At 31.9% G+C, this 8,920-nt stretch overlaps 1 long non-coding RNA gene across 4 annotated transcripts; it reads left to right on the top strand.

Annotated features, from left to right (window-relative positions):
• The first annotated feature begins 1,601 nt into the window (after window positions 1-1,601).
• LOC117910235 lies at window positions 1,602-8,677 on the top strand. Of its 4 annotated transcripts, none has more exons than XR_004650591.1 (8): window positions 1,602-1,899; window positions 2,902-3,102; window positions 3,468-4,002; window positions 4,856-5,019; window positions 5,200-5,314; window positions 7,131-7,578; window positions 7,973-8,076; window positions 8,192-8,677. It is a non-coding gene; the product is annotated as an uncharacterized LOC117910235 (long non-coding RNA). The 4 variants fall into 4 exon arrangements; XR_004650592.1 differs by having other exon boundaries at window positions 8,195-8,677; XR_004650590.1 differs by lacking the exon at window positions 7,973-8,076.
• Window positions 8,678-8,920: the final 243 nt, after the last annotated feature.

An 8,920-nucleotide genomic window follows, 5' to 3' on the forward strand; every position in this document is an offset into this window, starting at 1 on the left:
TTATCCAAACCTAAGTATAAGTATTACTCAAATTAAGTTTGAGTCGAAAAAACTTTACCTAAACTCAACCCATATTAAAAATAATTATCCACACGGTCTAAAAGTAGGATTTGTTAGAGTCCTATTTCTCTGTTTTTTTAAACTTTACTTGAAAAGAATCATAGTGTCTTATAATTAACTTTATGATCTGATAGGAAATACTCTTTCGATATAAAATCATTTTTCAAGTAAACTAATTGAAAAATATTTTTGGAAGAAATAGGATTATTTTTACTTTCGTATAAAAGTTTCTATAAATTAGAAGTTATTTTGATTAAATTATATAAACACATTAATTTTGTTAATAATTAAAGACTCTTGGGAGTGATTCTAATAAAAATATTTTTAATCCTATTATAAGCACTTTTTGATTGTAGATTTGAAAAAAGTTTTTAAAAATATTTTTGATAAATTATTATGAAATAAAAATTATTTTTACACTCACATACATATGTCAAGGTTATTTTATTATTTTTATTATATAATTTAATATTTATAAAATTAAAAATAAATATTTATGTAATAGATTAGTTTATATGTAATTTTATATTTAATTATTAAAAAATTAAACATAAAATAAAAAAAAATTAAAAAAAAAAAACCTTACATTTTCCTATAAGAATAAAGAATTCGTTCCCGTAATGTTTTAGCACGCCACGAATTTTGACTTGCAACCATTGGTGTTTGAAAATTTGTGATGGTCCCTATTCAATATCATAGAATTTTTCTCCATCAAAGAGTTGTACTACACATGTTGATGTCTCTAAGATTCAAAATCTTCGACCCATCATATAACATGAGATACAATAAAAAAAGTATATTATATCATTTATTCTATCTTATGGAATATATTATTCAGACTCTTTTTTTATGGGATATGTTAATCTCATTATAAGATAGATGATATATATATATATTATATATATATATATATATATATATATATATATATGGATAAATTTATTTTTTATCAATTTTTTATTTTTTAAAATACTCATTTTATAAAATAATTTTTTATTATAAATTAAATTTATGATTAAAAAATAAAAGCTAAAAAAAGTAAAATAATATTAATATATGATATATATAAATTATTTTATATATTAAATAACATAATATAAAAATTTATTTGTAGAGTTTAAATAATTTAATCATGAATATTGTTAAACATAACAAAAATTTAATTTTTTAATTAAAAACATTTAAATGTGATATAATTTTTATTTGAAACATAAAAATATTATATATTTCGTATTATTATTTTTATCTATTTCATAAATTAAATATAAATATAATGTAATATAATATATTATATTAGATATGTTATTTTAAAATATCATATCCATAGGATATGTATATCAAGGATATCATATCCTATTGGAAATCATATATTAGGATATGCATATCATATCTCATATCTTAGGATCTACACATGATATCCTATCCTCTCCCCGACCAAACGTAGTTAAAAGTTTATTTTACCCAAACATTCCCTAATCAACACCCCTATAAATACATTTCTTATATGATATATCAGGAAATACACATCATTACAGATCTATGCTTACATTTAATCTCTGCTTCTTCCTTATTGAAGTCTCTGTCTATTTCAAGTACTGATAAAATATTACCAAAGGAGCTTCAATGTGTTTCCACCCTTGAAACTCTCACAATTGAATATTGCTCTGGTTTGGAAACTTTACCAGACTGGATTGGCCGCCTCATCACTTACAGAGCTTAGCATTCAACACTGCCCCAAATTAACATCACTGCCGGAAGAGATGCGATCCCTCCGCCATCTACGGGCACTCCTAATCTTCAATTGTCCAGATTTATCGGAAATATGCCAAAAGGAAACTGGTAAAGATTGGCCAAATATTTCTCATATTCCCGAAATTAGGATTTTCCAGCCATGGTGAAGCTGATCTGTGAAGCTTGCCTTGTCTCTTTAAACGAACGCAATCCAACTTTTGATTGCTTCATTTCTTGTTGTTTACTCTGCTTTTTGTTATTTGTTGACACTTCACCTCTTCTATAAAATGCTTAGCTTACTACATTTCCTATAAATTGTTTACCAAAATGTCCTGTTACTTGGTGTCTGCATTTGACATCTTTGGAAATATCTTAGCTTGACTATTTTATTGTTGTGGTAAAGTCTTGAGAAAGGGATAATGGTGGGGGTGGACATCTCACTTCTCTCAAGTATTGGAAAGGCGAGTTGTTCATACCCTAATCTGCTGTGATTTATAATCTACAATTTTCCGTCATCATTATCAATTCCAGAATATAATATATGAAACTGTTGTAAGATTGATTATTTAATGCTTAAAAGGCCTTAAAAATTTCCAACCATCAGATGGCCACCCCAACAAAACTAAAGCCCAGGAAACTTAGCCAGGAATTTATATGAATTTTTTCACTAAAATCCTCATCCTTTCAAGTTGCAGAGTTGGGTTAGAACTTAAAGAAGGGTGGCTCCTTACTTTTTGATGGACACATTAATGTATTGAGGTGAACTCCCACCACATATTGAGTTGATTGGTAGTGTGAAGAAAACAAATGGTATATATAGGTGAAGACTAAAGTGCTTTTTCCACTTATTGAATTTGCCATATTGACAATCTTATTTTGGTCAATTCTCCTAATTATATTGTTCATTTTCACACTTTATTTGTTTGATAACATGTTTTGATTAGTAAAATGAAAGAATTGTGTATTTTTAAATCAGTTATTAACACTATAAGAAATCATACTCATAATCATTACTTGGTAATTGAATCCCAAACTGATTATGTTTCACTTTGAAGTTTTGTGTTCACTTTAAAAGTTTTACTTGGTGATTCCTTCATGTTGAAATGCCAGATGGGATTTCTCCCCTCGGTCCCCCAACAGAGTTGTAAACTTCAATTGTCCCTTGTTGTAAGGAAGATGCCAAAAAGAAACATGTGTGGATCGGCCTAAGATTTCTCATGTCCCAACAACTCTTATCGACAATTTATCATGCACTGTTGTATAAAGGAATTCCACTCTATTTGGCTCAAGCACGCCATCCACATTTTTCAGGTTTTCAACACTACATTTTTCCTACTTTTGATGGATTTATTCGATCTTCATAATTTTTACATCAATATCTCTTCTCATTTCCATCCTCTAAGACACAGTGAGATGTTCAATTCCTTGAGAAAAGTAGTTAAGTTTCCATTGTCATAAGTATTAGACTTTGATACCATACCTACCATGATTCATTGCTCTAGCTTGTAATTACTTGACAGTGTGACTATATATGTGTTGTATGTGTAATCTACCAAATCCAATTTTGACAAAGTGCGAAAAGAAGTAGGAAATATTAACTTTGTTGTGTTCTCAAATTTATATCTAAGAAAAAAAATTTCTTTCTTGGTTGTATAACAGTGGCAAATCCCATGTAGGAAAATTTTCTTTTCTGGCTACTCAGAAGCTTTGTTGAATGCACCATGGATCTTTGTCATAAAAATCTCTGTCTATCCAGCAATAGATGATCTGATATCTCCACAAGAACAAGGCCTAAGACTTCTCACTGTTCTTGAGAATTTAAGTATTGTGGATTGCATGGAGATAATGATGGCGCCTTGAAAGTCCAAGCACTTACAAGCTTGTATCTTCTATTTATTCGATCGATGCCAAACTTGGTCTTTCTCCCAAAGGGGCTTCAATATGCTTCCATGCTAAAAACTCTCAGAATTTGCAGCTCTTCTGGTTTAGCAACTGTACCAGATTGGATAGGCAGTATCTCATCAATCATCACCTACAGAGCTAAGCATTAGAGGCTGCTCCAAATTGATGTCACTGCCAGAAGGGGTGAGATCCATTAGAAATTGAAAGCAAGTGAAGAACTAAGATTTCTCATGTTCCTAATATGGTTCAATGCTGGCTACTTCATGAAGTACTCTTTAATGCAATTGTCCACACACAGTAATATTTTAGGTTCGCAATTCAAAACCACCTCCTGCTTTTGATGGCTATATTTCTCATTATTTTAAAGTCATTTCTCTCGAGTATGTGAAATCTAAGAGGTCTTAGTCATGTGATACCCTGATCTATGGAGATTCATAAACTACAAATGTCCACACTTATTGGAAAGATGCAAAAGAAAAATATGAAGATTAGCCTTAGTTTGTATGTTCCTGAAACTAATTTTGACCATAAAAATATTAATCCTCTGCTCTTTAATTTAAGCATGCCACCTGCAAAAAAACTAAAAACATATTGCATGCCTTCTTTTGCTACATGTGAGTGTAACCATGAAAACAACTTCAACTAGAAATGGTTTTTTCCATGCATATAAAAGTCATAGTATGCTTTCGCATTATGCAAGTCTTATCCACTATCATGATTTATGAATTAATTTATTTGAATTGGGTCATGCTATGTAGCATCATGTTTTTGTGTGTTTGTGTTAATTCATGCCAACTTTCCCAATGATAGGATGTGTACTTAGTATAATCAAGTATTTAACTGCAGATTTATTCTATATCAAGGTAATACCAAAAGGGTAATGTTGGAGATTGGTTGAGTCACATTAATATTCCAAAAGTAAATATTGATTAATTATGGATGATTGGTGCATACAGAACAAGTTAGCTCACTTACATCATACTTCCAACCTATGCTCTCTTTAGGCTTTGCATGTCATCTATAATACGTCTTCTTTATTAAGGTTTACAATTTATTCTTCTCTTTTTCTTCGATTGGTTATTCTTTCTTATTCAATTTGTTAAAAATGGATATATTATGTCTGGAGCTTTCAATTATTTATTTATTTGATTCTGATATGCAGTAGAAAAGTAGCAACCTGATGGAGGAGCATACAATTTGTTTGTCTTCTCTCTGCTGTGTGTACATATACAACCCATGAATACAAATCTAGACTCACAATAGATAACTGATTCATAAAAGAGTCCTGAGCACCTTAATTCTTGCAGTCTACATGATGTATTTCAGGTTTGCAATTCTACCTGTATTCCTTTCTTTTCTGGGTTCTCTTTTTAGTACTTCACAATCTATTTGTAAGAACATTATACTTCGCTTATAGTTCTATCAATTACAATCATTCCTTTCTTTTGCTACTGATAATTTATTTTCTCTTATTTGATATGTTAAAAAATTTTATCATTGTTTTAGAGAAGGGGCCAAAACAAGAAGAATTAGTAGAACCATTCTTCTCATTCCTGCCATGATGGAGAAACTTAAACCGATGGTGGAGGGGGCAATAGAACCGCCAGAAAATAAATATTAGGTATGTAATCTGTTAGGAATTTGAGGCTAATTCAACCTATGGTAATCACCCTAGAGGGGGGGTGAATAGGGTGATAGTCTCTTTTCGCAAATTTAAACAAGTGAATGTAAGAGACAATTATATGCAAGTATATAATAATCAATATATAGACAATTGCATATAAATTAAAGAGTAGGGAAGAGAGAATGCAAACACAAGAGTTTATAGTTGTTCGGCGCAACCCAGCCTACATCCACTCGCCTCTAGCTTCAATCCCAAGCTTGAGGTTCCACTAATCCAAGGCTTCCAAACCAAGCCTTCAAGCAATACAATTGGATTATGGTTCCAATTCACCCTCTTGGACTTTTGGCTCCATACACCCTTTACACTTCTCAAGAGATATCCCACTCTTGAACAACCCCTCAAGTGATACCCCACACTTGAGAAACTTCCTCTCAAAGATTTACAAATGAATGATCTCTCAAAAATCCTAGCTCAAGAACTTTAAGCTTAAATGATACAAGAAAAACTAGGATTGAATGGTGCACTAAAGATATGCAAGTTTTGAAATAATGGTGCGCTCAAAAATACTCTTCCAATGCTCAAATATAATCAAGAAAGATTTGGAAAGGTTAAGCATTTGAAACAATGAAGATTGGAGCCTTTTTATAGAAGAAAAAAGTCAAACTAGCCGTTGGGGGTTTGACCAGTTGAGCTAGGGGTCGACCGGTTGACTAGGCGTTAGCATTTAATGCTTGGCAGGTGACCATTGGGCCTCAACCGCGCCTCAACCGGACCTCAACTGGACCTCAACTGGTTGAGGTTCAACCTTAACCGAGAAGAGAAGGCCACTGGGAGAGAGAAAAACTTTTTGACCTCCCTCAACTGGTCATCGACCGGACGAGCACAACCGGTTGAACCGGTTGAGCCATTTTTTGGCTTAACACCCAACCTTTTTCAACTTAAAACCTTTTTAACACAAGTTTGAAAATCATTTAACACAAGGTTTTAGTTGAAAACATGAAATCATCCAATTCTTAAAATATTTAAAACAATATTACTCTTAGATGATTTTGGTGCATAAATAAAGAATGAAATGCATGAAAGTCCTAGTGCATCAACAACCTTACAAAGAGATATTATGAAGCTTGGGTCTTGAAAAACACTTCTCTTTGAGGTGGTCTTCTTCTTCATGATTTCTCCTTGGCTTGATTTGTCTTTGTGATTGCCACTTTGGAAATCGTCTTGCCTAATCACACTTGAAATATAATCATTAGTTCTAAACCTTGTTTTGTTATCATCAAAATCAAGATTAACCACCTTGGTTTCACACAATCCAACTTGTTGTCTACTTTGGGTTGCTTCATTCTTGTTGTTTGTTGTGCTTTTTGTTATTTGTTCGCATTTCACCTATTTTATAAAATGCTTAGCTTACTACAGTTGCTAGAAATTGTTTACCAAAATGTCCTATTCTCTGTGTCTACATTTTACATGTTTGGAAGTATCTTAGCTTGGCTATTTTACTGCTGATGAAATTATGGTCAGGTCTTTATTCATACCCTAATCTGTTGAGTTCATAATCTAAAATTTTCCACACTAGCAAGATGCCAAAAGGGAAAGGTAAAGATTGGATGAGACTATTAATGTTCTTGAAGTTGATATTCACCGGTAATAGATGGCTTATTCATAATGGACTCTTCGATTTTTAATTCAACTATGCCATCCTATGTTTCCAAGTTTATTCAAAGCCCAATTAATATTGATTGCAATCAAATGAAGCATTTAAGAATATGGTAATGGGGTTTGTTTTGCTAATCCATTTAACATGATGGTGCAGAGATGGAACAAAAAGAGGGTGTGTGCATTTTCCTTTGCTTGTGCTTCTCTTTGTTCTCTTTATTCTATCTTCAATCCTCTACAACAAGCCAAATATTCAGCAAATTCATCAAAACCGAGATCATAGTGATAGTCACCAGCATCAAGATTCAACCACTTCTAAATTGTAGAGGTTTTGGATTGATTCACTACATGCAGTTCCACTGTAAAGTACAGCAGTCGGAAAGCAGGGTGGGTTGATGTAAACAGTAGCCAGATGGTCAGAGAGGAATTTCAGGGAGGTGCGACATGTTTTCTAGAAAATGGATCTTTGACAACACCTCTTATCCTTTGTACAAAGAGTCTTGTTGTCCGTACATGTCAGATCAATTGGCTTGTCACAAGCATGGAAGGTATGATTTGGGATACCAATACTGGAGATGGCAACCCCATTACTGCAATTTGAAGAGGTACTCTGTTTTTGCTAGGCTAAAGCTAGTGAATATTGTTTCTTTTGTAGGGTTCAGTTTTTGTTATTTTACAATCCATATTTTAAGAACCTTATGTCCTTTTGCAATTATGTTTTTCTAATTTTGATAAGTATTAACACATGTGAAGAAAAAAGTTTTTCCATTTGTGTTCTTGTTGTTTTTTCAGAATATCACTTGTGTTGTGCATATAAAAGTCATACAATACTTTCATATTATGCAAGTCTTCTCCTTGGTTATGAATTATGATTTGATTTTATATTTTTGGATCAAATATGTTAGTAATTTTTTCACCAATTTCTATTGGACAATTTCATGAAGAATTATTTTATAAATCCAATACAATTTGATATTGTTGAAAAAATATTATTAACAGGTTCAGGATAACTGGTGCATATGGAACGAGTTAGCTCACTTGCATCACACTTCCAATCTATGCTCTTTTTAGCATTTTGTTCATACTTTGTCTTTACTATTCAGGTTTAGGATTGACTCATCTCCTTTTGCTCTTAATTGTTTACCCCTTTCATTCATTTACTACAAAATTTGTACTTTATCTGATGTTTTGAATTGTTTTTTAAATTCTCATTTGTAGTAGAAGAACAACATACCACTTGAGCAAGGAGCACAGATTACTGAATCCATGAAATAGTTGGTTAATTCTCATCTCTCAAGTTTCTTGATCCCGGGAATCTAAATGCTTTGAAGTGAAAGGATAATAGAAGTGGCATATCTCCTTCATTTTTATCCAAAGACAAGTTGGTATGGGGAGAGTAAAAAACAAGGAGAGCTTGTAGGACCGTTCTTCCCATTCCTGCCATGATGGAAGAAAAGAGATGGTGGAGGGATAGAATCATTATCACTAGCGGAACAACAACAAAAACATCCATTACTTCTACAATTTCCTCATTTTTTATTTTCCTTGAGTTGACATCCATGCCACTGCATCTCTATCTTGATCAGGATTTAGATTTGTATAACATATTTTCCAAAATAGGGGCCTCAAGAGCTAACTTATCTTAATTTGGTAAGTATGTCACACTGTTTTCTATTTGTATAATTCTAGATATCAAATTTTAAATGATGGTGGAAATTTATATCTCTGTCTCTCTTTTTCTCTGAATAGATGACTAATTCATAAAATATTCCTAAGCTCTTTAATTCTAGCAGGTCATACAACATATTTTAAGTTTGCAAATATACCTATATTTCTTTTCTATGGGGTTCACTTTTCATTATTTTATAATCTATCTTCTAAAAATGTTATACTTTCTTTACAATTTTATCAATTACCAAATTCTTTGATGTATTTCCAAAAACACTT

Source organism: Vitis riparia, unplaced genomic scaffold, assembly GCF_004353265.1.
Source record: "Vitis riparia cultivar Riparia Gloire de Montpellier isolate 1030 unplaced genomic scaffold, EGFV_Vit.rip_1.0 scaffold658_pilon_pilon, whole genome shotgun sequence".
Classification (NCBI taxonomy): Eukaryota; Viridiplantae; Streptophyta; class Magnoliopsida; order Vitales; family Vitaceae; genus Vitis; species Vitis riparia.